The sequence below is a fragment of the Serinus canaria genome, chromosome 2 (genome assembly GCF_022539315.1).
Source record: "Serinus canaria isolate serCan28SL12 chromosome 2, serCan2020, whole genome shotgun sequence".
NCBI classification, from domain to species: domain Eukaryota; kingdom Metazoa; phylum Chordata; class Aves; order Passeriformes; family Fringillidae; genus Serinus; species Serinus canaria.
The window spans coordinates 104388756-104409214 of NC_066315.1; the positions used below are offsets into that span (position 1 = coordinate 104388756).

A 20459-nucleotide genomic window follows, 5' to 3' on the forward strand; every position below is an offset into this window, starting at 1 on the left:
CGGGGACGCTGCCGCCGGACACCCCCGCACCTGAGCGCGGTATTCCCGCGGGCGCTGCTCGCACTCCGCGCCTGCCGCCCCCCGACCCCTCTCCTCTCGCTGACAGAGCAGGAGGGGCGGCACCTGCGGGTCCGCCCCATTCTCCTCCCCTCGCCTCCCCTCCCCTCCTCTCGCCGAGAGAGAGAGAGCGAGAGAGACCGAGACCCGGAGGGAGGGAGGGAGAGAGGGAGAGAGAGAGAGAGAGACGGTGGCACCGAGGGCGCTGGGAGGGACTGCCTGAGCGCAGTGCTCGGCGTGAGGGGAGGGAGGGGGAAATTAAAAAGCCAAAACCAAACCCCCAAGATTTCAAATATTTAAATTTAAACAAAAAAGTGAGGGAGGTGTAGAAGAGTCCTTCAACTTTTTCTCTCTCTGCCCAGAAAGGTAAGGGAACGGCACGGGGCTTTGCTTCGCTTTCTCGCCGGTTTCTGGGAGGGCACAAAGGTAGCGGGATGGGGCGGCGGCGGCATCTCCGCTGGCGGAGTCGCGCTTGGCGTTGTCACCCCGCGGAGCGCAGCCCCAGGGTCGGCGGCGGCGGGCTGTGGGCTGCCAGCGGCGCGGCGGGCAGCACCCGTGTCACCCGCGGGCTGTGGGCGCCCGCCCCTGGGTGGGCTCCAGTTCTTTGTTACCGGCGCCTTGGATCGGGGCGGGGGGAATAACCCTAGTTGATGGGGCAGGGCGGGGGTGGGAGAAGCTCGGCCGGGGGACTGCGGGAGCAAAGCAGCCGCTGTGGCCGGGCGGGCGGCGGGCAGCCAAGCGTCGGGACGAGGCGGGCGCGGGGGGTGCAGGTGGCTCAGCCGGGGAGCGGGCGGGCGGCGAGTGCGCCCCCGCCCCGCGCTGCCAGGCGGGCGGCCGCCGGCAGAGGGGGCTCGGCCGCCTCGCCCTCCGCGGCCGCGGGAGGTGCGCCCGGGGCGGGCAGCGCCGGCCGTGGGTGGCCGCGGGGCGGGCGGGTTTGGGGGCGCTTCTGGACATGTGCAGGCCGGGTTTGAGGAGGGAGGGCAGGATAGGCGCCGGCCCCCCTCGCGGGGGTGAGGGGCTGTCGCTGTGGTGGGGGACGGCTGTGTCCCCGGGAGACGCGGCGGCCCCGACGCGCGGTGGTGGCCGCGCTGCCCCGCGGGCCGTGTCAGCTGCGACCCGTCCGTGATGCTTCCACCGCGGGGGCAGCTGACCGACACGATTCCTTTGCTATTGGAAGTAAGGGTAGAATGGGGGAAAGGCGGCTGGGATGAAACCGGCGGCGACTCCCCGCGGCAGCTGACAGATGTATATAGGGGCCTTTAGGTACCGCCGGGTCCGGCCCTTCTCTCCCGGCGCTCCCCGAAACCTCCGAAAGATGAAAACTTTGTGTACACCATAGGATTTCGGCCAGCTCAGCGGGTGGGCCAAGCGTTGCTGTTTGTTTAGGCCCCAAGCCTGCAAATATTTATCCATATTCTGAAATTCAAGAATTATCAATGGTTAGATGTGTTTGAAGTGCGGGAGACTCTTTCAGTTACCCCATGGAAAAATATTTCCCATGTCTGCTGCTTGTCAGCATGTTTGCTTTGAGTACGCTCGAGATAGGACCTTTTTTTACATTATTCCATTTGCCTTTCTTTGAACTGATGCCTCTTCAGACTTTTCCACTGAATGATACTTTAAGTATTATTGAAATAATACTCATATTCTTCATACTTCATTGATACCCCGTTACAGAGAGCTTTCTAAAAGATGGAAATAAAAAGGCTGCTGAGAAGAAAGTGTTGTGTCTTATTGCCTGACTAGGAATTACTGAAGCTTTATTTTATTTAATTTATTTTTACAATTGTTACTCTTGTTTGAGAGGTGAAGCAAATAGGTGCATAGTTCAGTTGCAGGTACAGTTATATATGTGGTTTCTGAGACAAGTAAAGCTTTCAGCACTTTCAAATACTGTAAGGCACACCTAAGTTTGGGTTTTATTAAGGGATGTGCCCTCTAAAGAGAAACATGGATGGGTCTTATGTTGATTGAAAAACTTATTAGATATGTGATAGTGGATTAAAAAAATCTTTGCAGATTTTAAACATTATCCTGTTGAATTTGCTTGTGAGTACAACAAAAGCACTTATGAAGCTGGAGGATTAGCTTGTTAAATACCTCTTTGCAAAGGAATAGGGATTGTGTGAGTATTCTCAGAGCTGTTGAGAAATAGTTAGTTGTCATTTTTAACATTGATGCATTTTGTACATATGCATACTTTTTCTCATGTATGCTCAAGTGTTCCCAACAAAATGCTCCAGAAAGTCAATGCTCAGTATGTGCCTACCTGTTTAAATGATTGGGTTCTGAGCCCTGAAGGTTTATTTCAACATCTGTAAATACAGAAAAAAGAAGTGTTTCTTTCTGCTTACTGTTAGTAATGTTTGTGCAAAACAAATTTTTTCTAAGGTGTTCAACAGGAAAAAAAAAGAGCTGTAAGAAACAATTTTTACATACCAGGAATTTTTATTGGTTGGGTTTGGCTGTAGATAATGTAGCAATCATAAATAGTGAGGATTTTTTGGTAAGGCAGTTTTTAAGTCCAGGATGTAATACTAAAGGAAATAAGTAGTAATACGCTGATTACTGAGCTTTTACTGGGATAATTAAATTATGTGAAGTTTCTTAAGATCACATGAGGACATCACAGATGAAAGGAGGGGTGATCTGACCGTGTGAAAAGTTTGTCTAGAATTCAAAAAAAGCACATTTGGTTCAAGGTCTTCCGAAACACATAGCTACTGGCATTGGTATTTGGCAGTTCAACAAGTCATGTCCCAAGTATTTTGCAGATAAAATGTAAAGAAAATTTGGAGTCCAATTTGGGAGACTCTAATTAGTTGCTATAGGATATAGAGAATTAAACTATTTTTTTAAAGGAAAAATATCTGTACCTTGAAGCCAGTCACACTATGACTGCTAGGCTCTTTATTCAGTGTAAAATTAGACTCAGTGTAATGTCAAAAATATACTCTAGGAAACCTTTTAGTGAAAGCTGAAAAAAAAGATTGAATGCTTTTCTCTCAAATTTTCAGTGCTTCTAGGAAATTTAGAGTGGGCATAGGACTGTAAAGATTTTACTTTCAGTGGCATAACCAGTTTTGTAGTACCTTTTATATTAAGCATGTGGTTTTGAAAGTGCTTTTTTTGCTTTGTGCGGTTCTGTACCATATGTTTTGTATTTAATTCTTTGAATGACCACTGAAATGCAGCCAACTTTGGGTAAATGTGGCAACTGTTAACTAGCGCTTAGCAACAGTGCACAATAATCAAGACGGGAAGTGAGGAAGAATACCATGTCTAATTGAAACTATGGGGGGCATTTAGCTAGGTAGGGCATAATTAACAAAACATGGAGCTTGGACATGATATTAAGGGATCACATCTTGACTCTTGCCAAAAAAGGATTGTGAAATCAATAACATAAAAAATTCACATTTCAGATACTTTACACCTTGGAAGAACTGCCTCTTTGAGATGTATGTTCTTTGCCTGTTCTTGCATAATCATTTCTTGCATGTAATTCAAAAGATGCATTTTCTTTTGTTTCTAAAACATAATTGTGAGCAGGAGAACTGTTGGGAAAACCAACAAATGAAGGAGTAATAAGCCTTGACATTCTGACAATCATGTCTTTTACAGAATTAGTCTTGTGAACCAGAGTTCATTAGATATAGTAAGCAATTAAGAGATAGCTAATATCCTGATACAGATTACAACAGCAGTCATAAAATGACACTAAACTTTTACAATTAATGAGTTAGGGTTTTTTTTCAGAATTGCTGACTTTCCTCAAATCCTGTCTTGTCATTACTTTCCTAAATATGTAAAGAAGAGTATTAGTTGTAAGAATATGTGTTCAAAATGCTTTTTCCTAATGTAGTTTCAGGTTTTATTTTTTAAAAATTCCAGACCTGATAATTTTGTTTCATGTTGTTTTCTGTGTGGAGATACATTCATGGACCAGTTTTATGTCTTGTATAACCCAAAGACACCTTGTTTCTAAGAACTCTGAAGATATCCTCACATAATAAAGAGAGACCTAGTGAAGAAAGCTTCAGTGAGTCATTGCAAAAGCTTAACTGCAACTCTGAACAAGCTACTATAGCCCCTGTTAATGGATTTGAATTTGCAGGTAGGTAGTGAAGATGATCCAAAAGCGAGGAGCCATTCTTTGAAGGTGCTTGTATTGGTGAACTATCCAGTAGCATTAGGCTCTTAATAATTAAAGAGAATCATTAATATTTTTATAATCCAGGAGTAAAAAACACAGGATATCTGTTGGAGGAATGTAGATGACAGAAATTTGGATCAGTGTTTATTCACAACAGGGACAGCCAAATTTTGTACACTGTTGTTGTTGGCTTGGAAGTATCAAACAGAAAGATGGGATTCTTACAGAAATTATAGGCTGGATTGATGGACCAAGGCCAGTTGTATGAGGTTTAACGAGGTAAAGTGCCAAGTTCTGCTCTTGGGTCATGATAACCCCGTGCAACACCACAGCCTTGGGAAGAGTGGCTGGAAATGTACCCGGTGGAAAAGGACCCAGGGGTATTGGTTGACAGCCAGCTGAATATGAGCCAGCCTGTGCCCAGGTGGCCAAGAAGGCCAGTGGTATCCTGGCCTGTATCATATACTGTGGCCAGCAGGACCAGGGCAGTGATTGTCTCTCTGTATTCAGCATTGGGTGAGGCTGCACCTTTAATCCTGTGTTCCATTTTGGGCTCCTCAATTCAGGAAGGGCATTGAGGTGCTGGAGCATGTCCAGAGAAGGGCAGCAGAGCTGATGATGTAAGTCCTATGAGGAGTGGCTGAGGGAGGCAGGATTGCTTAGCCTGGAGAAAAAGAGGCTCAGAGGGGACCACCTTGCTAGATGGGTGTTGATCTCTTCTGCCAGGTAACAAGGGATTGCACAAGAGGAAATGGCCTCAACTTCCACATAAATTCTGCATGGAAAGGTTTGTCCAGCATTGTAACAGCCTGCCCAGGGAAGCTGCTGAATCAACAGCCTTAGAGATATTTTTAAGAAGTGTAGTCATGGCACTTACAGACATGGTTTAGTGGTGAACTTGGCAGTGCTGGGTTGATGCTTGGACTCAGTGATCATATAGGTCTTTTTTGACCTAAATCATTCTATGATTCTGTAATTCTAAAATGTAATTAGGTTTGGTTTGGATGACTGCTGAAGCCTGGTGAGCTGGTTTCTGTTGTCTTATTCTGTTACACAATAATGTCACAATTTCTGCAAAATCCTTTTGGGATATGAGAGACCATAGAGATTTGTGTAAATTACTACTTTCATTGAAGTGTATTTAATGTTATTCTCATTGAGTTAGCATTTTAGGTTCCGTGGCACCTCAGATGTTTAGTAAAAAACCTCCATATACTGGACCTGAATATCTTGCATCATATACTGTCAAATACTTTAGTTAATTTGTGTTTAATTTTTTTTTTTAGGAGTTACACTGCTTTTTTTTTTTTTTTTTAAGGAGTTAACTAATAAAATGTTCATATAAAAGACAGGAAGAACTATATGTTATGACAAAATCGCCAGGAGAGTAAGAAGGTAGGGAGCAGCCTGAGTCAGTATGACAAGATATGATTGATTAATATTGGTCATGTAAGGTTTTAGAGAGGTTATTTTGAGGTAGTTTTTCAAACTGCTGGAGCTGTGCGCAGAAAACAGTGTGGGCAGACCTAAGGTACTGTTACTTAAGAGATTACCAGACATCTGTTGTACTGGTTCCATGAGCAAGCCTGGAGAGACAAGTTTTTTGAAATGTTGTGCAGAGATCCTCTGTCTCCTATCTCCATCACTTTTTGTAATTAGCTCTTTTCAAGACCCTTGGGGTGATTTGATCAGAGCACTTTGAGGCAAGTGACGAAGTTAATTACTGAATGTAACAGTGGTCTGAAACATACTCTATTAAGTCTTCCTTTTTGCAATGAAGATTCATCCGTGTGTCTCACCAAAAGTGATAATATTTCCCTAGAACTTACTGTGTGAAACTTCTTTAGATGGTTATTTTAAGCTGCTGGATATTTTCCTGGTACTCCTGTCCTTTTGCACCAAATTCTGCTGCACCTCCCTCTGCAGCACCGATTTTTTTGTTGAATGGAATGCACAGCACCAAAATTTCAGGGAAATCAGTAGCCTTTTTTGAAAAGCTCTGTTTATGCTGCTGTTTTTCTCTAGAGCCATAATAAATTTAAATTTGGCTTCATAAAGAAGCATTAATGTGCATATGAAACGTTTTACTTCTAGCATTCTGCATATTTGAGAGCTATGGTTTGTCCCTCCCCTTTCTTTTGTAATGCTACCTCTAACTTCAGAACTTGCTTCCTTATAGACTTCCAGATCTGTAAGGAAACCTAAGCAATTTTTTTCTGGGAGTGTAATAGTTAAATTATGCTTTTAATTTGGTAGAATTCCCTTATGCCACTTCCCCTCCCTGCATTATTTCCAGCTCTCCTTTAAGATAGAGGTGGTCATATGCAATTGTATTGCCAATGCTTAGGGAGACTTGTGTATACTCTGAGTTGTATGGTCCCTTGTTGTGTTATCACCCAGGAGTAATTGAGTAATTAGAGGAGTGTTTGGAAATTGCTGTGAGCCTGATCCTCCACAGTCCTCCTAGTAAAGAGGCAATGATCACTTATTAAAAAAAGTCAAGTGTGGCACAGTATTCTGGGCTTAGTGAGATCCAAGCTCTTTCTCCATCACACCCACTTCAAAGAGATAGTGTAGTGGTAAGGAACAGCAAATGCAGATAGCTGAGCTCAACTGCCTGTGATGCTGTAAGGACTCTGGGCAGCTACCTCTTCACACTGGAATCACTGGTGAAATAGGGGTGTTCACAGCAACATTTTATAAATATTACTGTTGCCTGCCCATGCTCAGAATGAAGAGCATATGTGACAAAACTGTGTCATGATGGCTTGATTTGGGATTTGCAGAGAGCCAAGTGCTCTGTTCCCTACCCTGAGCCCCATGTCCTTTTCCTGCTGATACAGTACTTCACTGCTATTAGTTCTCTTCTTACTTATCTCCTTGGTGATAATGTGTTTCACAGTGCTCAGTTTTGCCATTCAGCAGAACAAGCCATCTACTTTTACTGCTTTTGTTCCTGCCTCACTGACCATCTCCCTGTGGCTTCTCAGGAAGTCTCCCAAATTCTGAGTTGCTTTGGAGCATTAGATGGCTTTATTCTCCTGCTCTTTTACACTTTCAGTGCACTTTGAGAACAGCTGTTTAATACAGGAAGCTTAATCTTGTAATTTCTTTAAACCACTTATGCAGAATCAAATTCTCAGTGCAATTAGGTGATTCCTTTGGGAAGACCACGAAATTAGTCTTGATTTTTACAACTACAGTGCACTGAATCAAGAAGTGGGAAACAGCTTCCTGCCAGTCATGTTGTATGTGACATTTAAGAACATGATGGTTTCCCATTCTTGTAAAAAATGCTTTCAAAAGTTAATATTTTTGATGAGATGTTAAGATACTCTTGTTGCTCTTTTGAATCTTAACCTCTTAGAAGAAAATTTTGGTTGTGGGAACAATAAGAAATTAGGTGGATTAGCCAAGTGATCAGTACCACCCCAGAGGAGCAGTTTTGAAGCAAACATAGAGGAGAAGGGTGGAAAAGGTAAAGCCATCCAAGAACACTTAAATGCCTCCAGGCATGCCAGAGGCACACTGAACTACTGATGGGATATTTAAAGCAGAAGTTCAGCATGAAAAATATGCATATCCTCACAATCCCTTTTGCAGCAGTTTTGGTAAATTTTGACAGTTAGTGCCTGCCATATTTTTTCAGTAGGAAATTGAGTCAGCACTCCATTTCCAAGCCTTTTGAGCAGGATGAGGACAACTTAGCTGTCATTCTGTGGACTTGGAGGAAGAAGGTGAAATAACAATCATTATTATAGCAGATGTGGAAGGTGAGCTGGATTTCAAGGGCACAAAGAATAAATCATTAGCAGTCACAAACTTTTTTTGTCAAGAGCTATGAAATGACAGGGCATCTAAACATACAGATCTTTTTGTTTTGTTTTGCTGCATCAGCTTAGTAATACTCTTCTTTCTTATTGCATATCTGAAAATGTTTTGGGTGCTGCATGGAAAATACATAGGCAGTTCCCTTCTCCAAAGTACTCAAAGCTAGAGAGGTTAGTGTGTATGTTTGTGCATGTACATATATATGCATACCTGAAAGAGAAGAAGACCTGAATTAGAAATGCTGAGGTCTAATATCATACTGGTCCAATACATTAGTGAATCTTTAAAGAAGATTCTTTTTTTAAATGATTGACTGGCTGAGATGATTTATACTGGTTTTTTGTGTTGTCGATAGTTTTCCTTTAGTGACCAGAAGTTCTTAGTGGGTAGTAGATGTGCCACTTGTAATGTTATTCAAAACAGTATGCCTTGGAAGCTTTAAACATAGGCCACCATCACAAAAAAAAAAAAAAAAAAAAAAAAAAAAAATAAAAAAAAATTAATTTTAAACAGCAGATGTGACCTTGTGGCAGAAAAGCCTGAGAAGGAAGGGGGGAAAAAAGGATTCTTCTGGCTGCTCTCAGCTATCATAATGAACTGTGTTGCTTGTTGACTGTCCAGCTTGGCTGTTTTATTGAGAGAAGTCTTGGTGTCTGGTGTCTGTGCAGATAGATGCTCAGTTTTCATCTGCAGCACAGCTGACTGGCTTTCTGTCAAGCTTGGCTTTGGGGTGATTCCAGTTGTCACATGGATATAGTGTAGAAGGAGGGAGGCCATGCTTGCAGTAGAGTTAAGCACACCCCTACACAGTGCAGTGTAGGTTTTCAGCTCCATTTGCTGTCACTGTAGTAAATCCATTTCTGATTATGTGCTAAAGCCAGACAGATTAACTGCCAAGTTGAACTTGTGAAGTTGCATGTGTGTTGCCAGAGTCCCTCCTGCTGGAAAAGGCAGATCTGAATAACCAGTAGACTTAGAACAGTTGAAAATTCATCCTAACATTGTTGCTTTGATGTCTGTTTGAAAGCAAAAAAAACATGTTTGCTTTTGATTACCATGTTTAAAGGATGCTGTCCCAGCAGTGTAATAAATGAGAATTGGATCTGGGACTTAGTTTCAGTAAAAGACAGTGTTCTTCCAGATGGTTTTAAATTGAATCTTCCTGTGAAAATGGGCTCAACTTTGAATTCAATAACACGCAGTTCAGGGGTTTAGGGCTGAAAAAGACAGAGGAATGCAACAGATGCTGCATAGTTTTGATGCTTCTTATGTCTGACGATACTGATACTTTAAGCTTGTGTTCTCTATTCTGATTCACTGTATAAACAAGAACAGCATGAACCTCAGTGTATAACCTTGACACAACTGGATCTTTACTTTATAGGTCACTAACAGTTTGTCCAAATTGCAAAAACTGCGTGTTGGGAAACAGATGAAGTATTTGCATCAATAAAATATTTAATTTCCTTTAACAAAAGCTGTTTTGAGCCTTGGGCTTTTTATTTTTAAGAAACAGACCTTCAGTCCTTGGTTCATTGTACTCTAGCTGAGAATCACTGAGAACCTCACAGTTAGATTTGACAGGATAATAAGTCAAAACTATCAGTGCAGCTCAGCCATGAACCAAAATACAATAATATGTGTTGCTTTAATGGGATTTCCAACATGGCCCTGCCAAGAGCATGAGTTTGGACTGGTTGACCTTCAGAGTTCTGTCGTTTGTTGTAAAATGGGGTAGTGCAAAACCCATAAAACTTGGCAGTATTACCTATTGGTAAGATACAGCTTCCTGAAAGAATTCATCTGGCCCAAGGCCTTTGCAAAAATACTCAAGGAACAGGCTACTGGCAGCCTGAACTGTTTTGGTAACCTGCTTTCTACTTTTCTTCTTTCTGGCCACTTTTCTGCTACGTGCCAGATGTGCTTTCTGTATATCATCAGAAATGTGTGCTGGTTGCACATCCAGTCACACGCATTGACAGAGAGACTCCGTGAGTTCTGCTGCTGGCAGCTCTCTGCCAGTCTCGTCACCTTGGTGGATGGCGACAGAAATGGTCTGGTGATTGAGGCATCGCTGGGCATGTGTTAATAGGAAGGCTGCAAAGCTTGAGTGACTCTGTAAGAGGTTGTTTGGCCTGTCTGGGATGGAAGATTGAGCATCAAAGGGTAATAATGATACCTAATGGATTGACATTGTTGCATTGTCTAAAATCAAGTCTGTCTAGATTCACGTTCATAATTGAATGTTTTACTCTAAGGAAACTTGGAATAAGCCCAGTAGAATTAATTTTAAACCTTTTTCAGGGCTAAAATAAAGCATGCATACAAAGGAGATATTTGTTATTTCAGTCAATCACTTCTACTACTTATTTTGTTAATTAGTGAGATCTGGGAGCTGCAGTTTTCAATGACATGCCCTCCAACATCTTTCTGTTGAGTTGTATGTGTATCCATATGTTTTATTTTTCTGGGCATATTGATTCTTAAGTGATGATTCAGTATGTGGGCTGCAGTTTCTCCTTGACATATTCTAGCTGAACACACTCCATATGTAGAGGAAAACCAGCCAAGTGTGGAAAGAAGGGGGTTGTGCTTTTTTTTTGTTGCAATTATGAAAAGAGGAATGGAGGCTGGATGATAAAATACCTTTTCCTCCTTCAAATGATTATCTGAATAAACTGTGGGAGATTGAGGTTTTGTAAAAAAACATAGCAAGGGGGAGGGGAAAGAACTAGAAATTTGCAATTGCAGATTGAATTTTCTTTGAGAAATTCCACCTCAGGAAGAAGCTGACTGGCAAGTTAACAAGAGCCAGAAAGCAGAACCGTTTTATGATTCATTGTCCCAAAGACAGAAGCAAGTGCATTTTGAGGCCATATGCCTGGAAGGAGGCTGGCCTCAGGATGAATTAATTTAAACAATTCTGTCCTCCCTACTCCAGAGTGCAGTTCATGCTGAGAGAGACTGATAAATTTCTCATTAGGAAATGCCTGTTGAAAATGTGGTCTATTCTTTGTGTTGTCACACTGCCTTTCTGATCTGGAATAAATCACATCAACTGTGCTCCTTTCAGCCAGCGTGCAGAGATAAGAGAATGCACGGGTGAATCTTGTGCCCATTCTGTCATTATGTGTGCCAGGAAAAATAGCCCCAAACTAAATATATAAGCAGAAAATTTTACGAGAAAATGTCCTCTTTTGACACTTTGATGTCAAACTGGGGAGTAAATAGTTAAATGCAACGCCACCATATAGCCACATGAAGGATAATACTCCATTTCTGATGTTCTTTGTTTTGGAAATGAGGCTTGCGATTATGTACTTCCAGTTTTTTACTGGCTTACCTATCCCTGTAGGTTATCCCTTTTGTAATTGCTTCTCTGTTTCTATGGATAAACTTATTTTTACTTAACAGAGCCTTTAACTGATGATCACTGTTCTTTACCGTTCTATTCTTCTGCCCATCCTTTAACAAAAAGTGGTGCTATTATGAATTTAATAAAACTGAGGAATGTTCTTACGTTTTGAGCACTGCCTATTGCTATTTTATGGCAAAAAAGGGGACTTGTTTGGATCATTCACAGATACAAGCTTTGTTTTGCTGTTGAATGGATTAGTTCAAGGTAAAGAGTCAAGTTAAACTAATTATTCTAATAAACTGTGTTAGAAGACCTAGAGTTCTAAATTAGCAGTTTGAGAGATGGAGAATCCAAAGAAAATCCCAAAAAAAAGTGATTTTTCTAAGAGAAGGATACTGCAATGCGGTTTTCTCAGACCTCATTTCATTGAATCGTAGAATTATTGAAAGAGATTTGAGGTAAGCTTGTGTCCTTTTACATTTCAACCAAAAAACATGCAATGTTTGGACATACCACCTTGGCCAGGGAATATGGAAATTTCTTTAGTCACTGAAGAAAAAGCATGAAGGTTTATTTAGGAGGGAAAAAGAAAACAACCTTTCTTTCCCCTCTTCGGTGCTTCGCTCTCTCTTATCATGGCAGAGTGATGTAAAGTACATTTATTTAAATGTAAGGGAAAACACCTCTTTTAAAACTGTAATAAATGCCTCTGCAAAGCTATAATGTATGTTTTTCTCCCAGATGATGGTCTGTGTATTGGCAGGTAAAGAGTATGGAGCTCTTGCTACTCTGGTATATTTTGCACCATTTACACTGATGCACAAAAAACCCAAAACCCTTGCAGTCCATAATTAATTTAATATTTATAGAGAAATTGCTAACTTGCATTAGAGAAGGGTTATAGTTTTATGTCTTATTTGGCCAAATTCTGAATGTGTTAGAAAAATAAGTGTATCCATCCCTGAATAACTCTGGGATGCCTATCATTGCCTGCCTGATTGGAGAGACTAATTTTGGTAAAGAATTGGATTTAATCTACAGGTCTCTTGTTCAGCTGTGAAGAGGCCAAGAAAAGAAGCTGTAAAAATGTTGATGTTGGCCATGAATTTACATAAATAACAACTTGCTTGCTTTCATATGCATACTCAGGGTGATATTATAGTGTGGACTTGGGTCTGCGGAAGATCCGGTTTTATTTCCAAATTCTGCCACTGAGAGATGGCACAGGGCTTCTACGTGCCTCAGATTCCCTCTCTCCAAACCAAGGGTGTTCTTGGCCTGGGAGTTTTTGAAGCACTATAGGACAGTAAAGATTTGCTGTTAAGGTCTTTTATGGCTGAGCCTGGAGGGCCCTTAGCTCAAGTCTCCTGCTCAGGTCCTTGGGCTGCTAAGCTTCGTGCTTCTGTCAGAAAGCTTTAGACCTCAAAGAACAAATGGTGTTCTTGGCATACATACAAGCAGCTATTTGGCTTTTGTGTTCAAACCTTCTGTTTAATTTCAATTCATTTTAATTAATTGAATTTAGACATCAGTCTTTGGTTTGCCTGTGAAAACTGTTTGCCATGTGCGGAAAGCCGGGGCAGCGCCTCCACTGAGATGACTTTATGGTGAAACGGATTCGAAAGTCCAAGGCCTTTGGTCAGTGAAGCAGCCCACGGCCCGTGTTTACCCACCACAGTGGTGTCAGCCAGGATCTGCACTGCTGTCAAAGGAATACATGAAATACCCAGTGAAAATAGGCTCTGTCTTCTAGAAGGTCTTCAGCTGGCTAAAGCAAGCAGTAGTTGAGGAGGGAGTAAATAAAGCTCTTGCAGACCACATGCTGTCACAACCTTTTCCCCTCCCCCCACCCCCTCTTTTTTCTTTTTTTTTTATTGGCCATATGTTTTAGTAGTCTAAGTATGTGTCAGCAGTAATCCAGGCTCTGTGCTTTTAAAGGATGATTACCCAGTTTGTTGCTGAAGTGAGACTTTTTCTTTCCCATTTAATTAATTTCTGTGAGGGTTGTAATCGTAAACCTTTTTTTTTTTTTTTTTTTTTTTTTTTTTTAATTTATCACAGATTGCTCTTTGTGTGGCTAAATTTAACTCCCATCTATTTTTGCTGGCTGCCGATCTGTTCTCGGTTTGTATGATTGGGGGGGGGGGGTCAAACAAACCGGTTTGTTCCCTGGATGCTAATCTGAATTTCAGAGGCGCTGTCCTTCACCCCCGGGCTCTGCTCCCCTCCCCCTACTCCCTGATCTCTGCAAACAGCCTCTTCGGGTCTCTTTCTCCCCTCCATCCCACCCCCCACTCCAGCCCTTCTTTCCTCCACTGACTCACCAGAATAGTAAATGTTGATTATCCTTTCCTACTCATCCCATACCCCGTTTCTCACTTGGGGTGTTTGATGTACTGGAGAATTAATGCTCCTAAAATTCAAATTATTTAAAAGCCCGCTGGTCTGTGTGTTGTATTAAAGATATCCTGGTGCTTTTTTTGGGAATTAAATTTTATGGATTTTCATGGGTTAAAGCAGGTACAGGGTTTTCTAATGAGTTTTAAAAAAAAGGTGGTGACCTTTTCTCAGGGTGTGATGATGGTCATCTTTGTTTTATATAAAATAGTGATTAGGAACTCCCCTCTTTGGGGAGTAATTTCTCAGGTCACCTTGGCGGAACAAGGAGGGGTTACTAACTAGCATTGGATCCCCGCTTGTACTCGTCTTCATGGCAGTTCTTATAGCATGGATACAGTTAACCCCCTTCTTGCCTTAAAAAAAAGGAAACATGGCTAGTGGGCATGCAGGAAGGCGTTGTCCTTGCACAGAATAAACCCTCTTACCTGATATGTGGAAAATAAACAAACCCACAAACATACCGCCCTAGTAAATTGAAATGTATGTGTGTCGGGGAGGAGGGGAATAACACGTAGGAAAAGATTTATGCCTTCCTTTGGGCTGTTGCTTGGTAACAGAAAATGCCTCTTAAGCCTATTTTTGGAGAGGGGAGGGGTGAAACTTGATTCAGTGACCATCTGTCCCAAGCTGGTTGATTTCCTGTTGAGCTCTCCTTTGTTTCTGTCAAACAATTGATTCTTACCCTTTACAGATAAGAATACTGTTGGTGACATTGCCCTGAATCAGCAGGTTGCCTTGTGGCAACCACAAAACAGACCTATTAATTTTAATAATTTTTTTAATGTTTAAGAGATTTTGGTTTTTTTCCAAGGCTACTGACTGGTTTTACTGGGATTTATTTATCTGTCTTGTGGCTTTGGTTTTTAGGTTTTTAGCTCTTTGGGAATACCTACAGTACAGTAGGCAAGTGTAATAAATGTAATTGAAACATTCTTAGAGAAGATGTAGTAAGCTGGTTTTTCATTCTGAAATTGTTGGGGTAAAGAAGCCATGGTTTTGGACCTATTAAGCCTTTTGTCAGTGGGGGGGAGAGCAGAAGTTAATTGAAGTCACTATTGAAGAAATCCCCACTGTTTCTGTGAAAACAAAACCCAGATTCTTGTTGCAAATGGAATATTTGCTATTGTTCTTGCTTAATTGTCAGAAAATCATTCTCTGTTTGACTGCCTCCCGATGTTTGCTTAGTAGTAGTGTGCTGGATAGATTTGAACTCGAGTTATTTTTAAGTAATCTGTTTTATTTATATTGCAGAAGCCCATATTTTTCCTTTAGTTCTATGCATGCAGGGTACAAGGCCCATGCATATGCCAATATGTATGCAATTATTTAAAAGCATTCCATTGCCATTTTCTTGCCTGCCCTGAATCTCAGCATTCAGAGAAGCATTTCATAGTTCTAGGTGTCTGCTGAAAGGGAATTAAGGCATGTGTGACACAAAAAGACAGGTAATATATGCAAAAAAACCTAGTGTAGTCACCCAATGCAGTAGGAAAATGATAGTCACTGTAATTTCCTTCAGTCATTGTACCTCTTTCCTGGAGTATTTCCATGATGTTGTGTTACAGAGGAGGATGAGAAGGAAAGACTCAATACAAATGTCTTGGCATCTTACAGGTCTTTGCTTATTTGAGTTTAGCCTACTTGTCATTCAGTAGATGAAATTTGTAGGTAATTCCCAAAGGTCACTTCACAGACTTGGAGGTGTTAGAAAAGTTAATTTCCCTTTCACTTCTGTTTTTCCCACGTACTTTCCAGATTGCTTTCCACAGGTGGGAGGCCTGTTGCCTGCAGCATTCAGCATGGTTCTGGATCCATGTGGATTCAGCTCTTTTGGAAGCCAATAGCAATCTGCCTACTGAACAGTGATTTAGTGAATGTTGGGTCAAGGGATACTTGTGAGATTTCCATCCTTTCAAAAGAAAATTGCATCTGTGATTTGGCTCAGTAAGGGAGGTTTATATCAAACCATGTGAATGAGCCCATGGCTTGTGGTCCATCAGCCCTTGGTTCCTTGTTGGTTGCCCATTTTCTCCCCCCAGTCTCAACATTTCCCCCTATTTTGCTGGTGTTTGTTTGGAGCTTGCTGGGATCTGGCAGAAAAACTCATCCACCTGGAAAGCAACATAGTTTTCTAGGTTACTTTTCAGCTAGATGAATTCCTTGATCCAGTTTACCCACTGAGTGGCATGCCAGGCTTGACTGGTGCACTTCCACCCACACAATGGGGTGGAAGTGATCAGTACTGAGTAGATTTATTTTTTCAAAAACCACTAGTGCCAAATGTACTGTGAAGTGTTTTTAAACATACATTCTCTTTTAGGTTGAGAAATCCTACTTTTGGATTTTACACTGGGCAGGTGTAAAATTAATTGAACCTGTGTATATGTGCTGCTTTTTGCCTTTTTGTTTTTTTTTTTTTTTTTTTTTTTTTTTTTTTTTTTTTTGTTAGAAAGTGATAAGTACCACCAGCATGCCTTTTGGGTACTTTCAGTCTGTCTTGAAATTATACTGAGATAAAAAAAAATCATTTGTAAAACTAGTGCTAACTAGGTCAATGTTGAGCTGAGATTTTAAACTTGGCAGTGAAGGAACTGTTCTAAACTGTTTTAAGAACTGATTAAATTTTGTTTCTTCCTTCAGAGTTATTTTTGTGAAGGGAAAAAAAAGAAGGAAATTTTATTTCAGGCTTGAAATAAATGAAAAATGAAGACCTAGAGAAGATGATGAGTGGTTGTTCTTATCCAGATTTTCTCAGAACCCTTAAAAGAGCATTACTAAGCTGTATGACTCAAATTGTAGGGAACTGACAAAAAGTCTGGTTCTTCCGGCATCTGGGGCAAGCAGCTGAGTCCATGACCTGTGCAGATGACACAGCAGCTAGAATACAGTCCTGCACTTGTCTTTGTGCTTTCTCTGCCTGGGTTGTACTGCGCTTCTCCCCTTAGAACAGATCTGACGTGCCCTTTGTTCTCAGATAAGAGCATCTCCAGATCTGCCAGTCAGAAGGCACAGCACCTGTGGCTTACCCTACAGACAGGAGGGCAGGAATTCCAGAAAGGGAAGTTGGTAGGAGACTGGCATCTCCTTGCATTCACCTTCTCATGTTGCTTTTGCAAGAATGGAATTATTTATGAACATTTTTTTCCTATCTGAATGCAGTCAACCAGAGTCTGAAGAACTGCTATTCAGTGTTGGGGTGTTTGGCAAAGGTTTTCTTTTGGGAGGGGGAGCACAGAGGTAGGGTCATGATGAGCTGCTTCTCCATGCTTGGTGGGTTCACTGTATATGCCTCAGGTATTATGTCATTGTCATGCCGATGTCCCTGTTGCAGTTCTGACTCAGCAGCCATTTACAGAACTGACAGCAGTGCCATCCTTAATATGAGTTTGAGAAATCTTCCTCCTTGTGATAAAAAGGCCTATTTGTGGTTTGTAGCACAGAGTTTTGGCACTGTAGCAATGACTTTATGCTGTGAGGATAAGAATGATGCGACCCCTTCTTCCCCTGCCAAAATCCCCAGCTCCAAAACCCCATGCATCAAAGGTGCAGGTGCCAAGCTTCCCTTCCAGGAAGGTATGGCCATCAGCACCACTGACAGAGTCTTCAGGGAGGAAGCAACAAAGAAAAGGCTTCTAGAGAGGCTTTTGTTTCCAGCAAATTGCTTTCTGAAGCTACAAAACTGAAACTTAACTTTGGAAAGGAAAAACCCCATGTTCTTCAATGGAGTTACTTCCTAGTCTACCACCGCCCTGTTCTGTGTTAGTGCTTAGGTGAACACTCACCTTTAAAAGAGCTCCAGGCCTTGGGCATCCTGGGCTGTGCCCATCCTCTAATCTTTGCCTGATTTTCTGAGGCCTAAGCTAATGTCTCAAAACCTACCTGCATATTTCTGCATATTTCTGAATAAAATGTGCTCTTTTGTAACCTACTGGCTCAATGTTCTTAGGGGTGTGCTTTCCTTTGTAGAGATGAGCCCATTTCCTACTCAGGACTGGGGAATAGCCACTCCCATATATATCTAAAAAACATGTGAGTTGATCAGAAATTATTCTTCCATACATAATGACTGATTTGATTTAATCTAGACCTTCTTTTTGATTTAACTTTTAAGTTGCAGTTGCCTGGAGATACACTGTATGATCAATGCTTTGAAAGTGTAACTTTGGTGTTTACTAATAATGTTTAATATGATCCAGACATTTCATATAATGCAGTGTAAAACCAGAGAATCTGGACTATTGCATGTCAAACAAGTGTTGCCTCTGTCTGGTACTGCTTTCTATATGTGGGTCAAGGATTGCAGAAGACTTCAAATAAGTGGAGGATGTAACTCTTACATGTGTCTGTGTTATCCTGGAATGGCAGTTTCTGTGACTGGAAAAGAAATATCAGTTGAAAGAGAAGTGAACCAATGTAAAGCAAGGCAAGGCCAGTGTCTCTGAACTACTGTTACTCTCCAGCTTTTTGATGCAAAGATTTTTGTCATCACATGATGACCAAGTAGACCAATACTTCTACTTTATTTTTTCCCTTCGCTGAGCAAAGATATTTTCATTCCTTCCCCCCTCCCCCCCTTATGCTCATGAGGTTGAATTTCTTGCTCATTTTTCCAATGGTTTTGCCTGGAGGTTTTTCAGATTGTTTTCCTAAGTGACTAGACGGCAGCAAGGAATAAGGGGACAGAACTAAAATTAAACCCGCTAAGGCCAGCAGCAGGGAGATCTTTGTTCTGTTCAGTCTTGACCACAAGCTTCCCAACAGACATTGGTGGGGGTGGGGGCATGGATCTCAATTCTTTATCTTCTTAATTTTCTTTTCCCCCTTCATGAGTAAAATGGAAATAAAGTGTTACTTAAATGAGCAGCTAAATTCTTCTTAGTGTTGGTGTTGAATTAACATACTCTGTAAAGCCTGGAATAAACTGTGGGCTTACAGAAATATCCTGGAAGAATGTGCTGACTTTTTGTTTTGTTTTGTTTTCTTCTTGCAGTACATTTGTTTAAAGTAAATTATCTAAGTACTATGAAAGTGGGTCTTCATTTTACTCTTCTGTTTGGAATGCAATTTATTAGTGATATCCAGAGGGGTCAGCAGCATAAATAATGTTTGTTTCGAGTCATGTTGGGTGCAAAGGAGGGGGGTCCTCAGTGAAGAGCTGTTTTGTTTGGTGTGGCTGATGAGGAGTGAGGCTGGAATTGCTCATAGCTGTCATTCAGGTTTTGTTTCAAAGTCCAAGGACCTACTGGGAAAAACAAAAAGCTAATGAAAGCTGACTGTATTTCAGCCCAAACCCTGTGGAATCCAAAATGATGTCCTGACACTGTGTGTATTCTTATTCTCCTGCATTCCCATGGTTACTAAGGTAACAGGTTTTTAGAGGCTTTACATCTTCATTGTCAAGTATTTGCTACACTTATTGTTGCTGTTTGCAGATTAGGGCAATTTAAACAATGCCTTTTGAAATGGCGACCAAAAAAAAAATACAAAAAGAAATATAGTAGAAATAGATGTAATGAATCAATTACCTTCCCTTGTGTAAATTTTCAGTGCTACATCTCAGAAGCTATGCACAAAATGTCACACTGGTTTAGTGTAGGGATTTTAGGCAGAGGAAAATGCTTTCTTTTAAAGCATGTTAATTACAGAACTCCAAATACAAATGTGAGGAGTACCAAATGTGACTTAGTGCCTTTTTTGACTACAGAACTGTGAAGAAACTGAAGTTTGTGTTTGTGCCAGGGTGTTGTCACTCTACTTACAGTACATTTGAGACAGTGACCTGAAACTTGTAAGCTGTGTTATCTACTGCATCTGTGAAATCATACTTGAAAAATTAAGCAGCTGGGGGGAAAATTTTACTTTTTTTCCAACAAAGAAAAAGGCAGAAGTCTTGTACTTGAATACACTTTATTGATGCTTCTCTGCCCATCTAGATGAAGCAGAAATATTCTTGTTCACTTCTTCACTGTAAAAATGGATTATAGATGAGATGCTCAGGCTTGTAGGTGTATCTCCAAGAATACGATATTTAAATGGATTTGGTACCTGCTGACTTCTTGCAAATTAGTGCATTTCTGTGTAATATTTAAAAAAAAAAATTAGTGAAAGTAGTGAAGTCTTTACATCATGATGATTTGTGCTACGCAGCTGAGGTATGGTACATATTGATTGTACTTTGCCTGACAAAAATAAATGTTTCTAGTTGAGAAGAATCCTGCTAGACAGAGGAAATACAGGTACTATTCTCCCTGAGTGTCCTTGAAATGAGTCTTTTGCCACGGACTCAAGAGCTCTTTATTGGACAAACCCATGCAGTGGGTGAGATCCCCGTGCTGCTGAAGTGAATCACCAGCGGTGTCCGTGCTTTCTCCATCTGGGCAAGACTCAGAGTATGCCCTTACACCACTTTTTTAATGAAAGTGGGTTATATGAAACAACTTCACTGCTGCTTATTTGCAGCTAAATATAGTTTCTTTGGAAGCCTGAGTGATGGTGGTGGGGGGGCCCTGTTGAGCACCATTTCACTGTGGTTTTGCAGATGCCGCTGATGGTGGTTTGTGCTCAGCCAGGCATATGTCTGGTCTCAACCATCTCTACCCCCAATATCAGCAAGAGGTAACTTTCTTGAGGTAGACAAGACTTAGGAGTCTAGTGTTC

At 41.3% G+C, this 20459-nt stretch overlaps 1 protein-coding gene across 6 annotated transcripts in view; it reads left to right on the forward strand.

Annotated features, from left to right (window-relative positions):
- The first annotated feature begins 220 nt into the window (after positions 1–220).
- The window catches only part of GREB1L (GREB1 like retinoic acid receptor coactivator), a 131668-nt gene continuing 111429 nt past the window's right edge, over positions 221–20459 (forward strand). For all 6 annotated transcript variants that reach the window (XM_030228201.2, XM_030228204.2, XM_050971070.1 and 3 more), the window contains exon 1: positions 221–423. The gene's annotated coding sequence lies outside the window, so the exon portion shown is untranslated. The remainder of the gene's footprint in view (positions 424–20459) is intronic.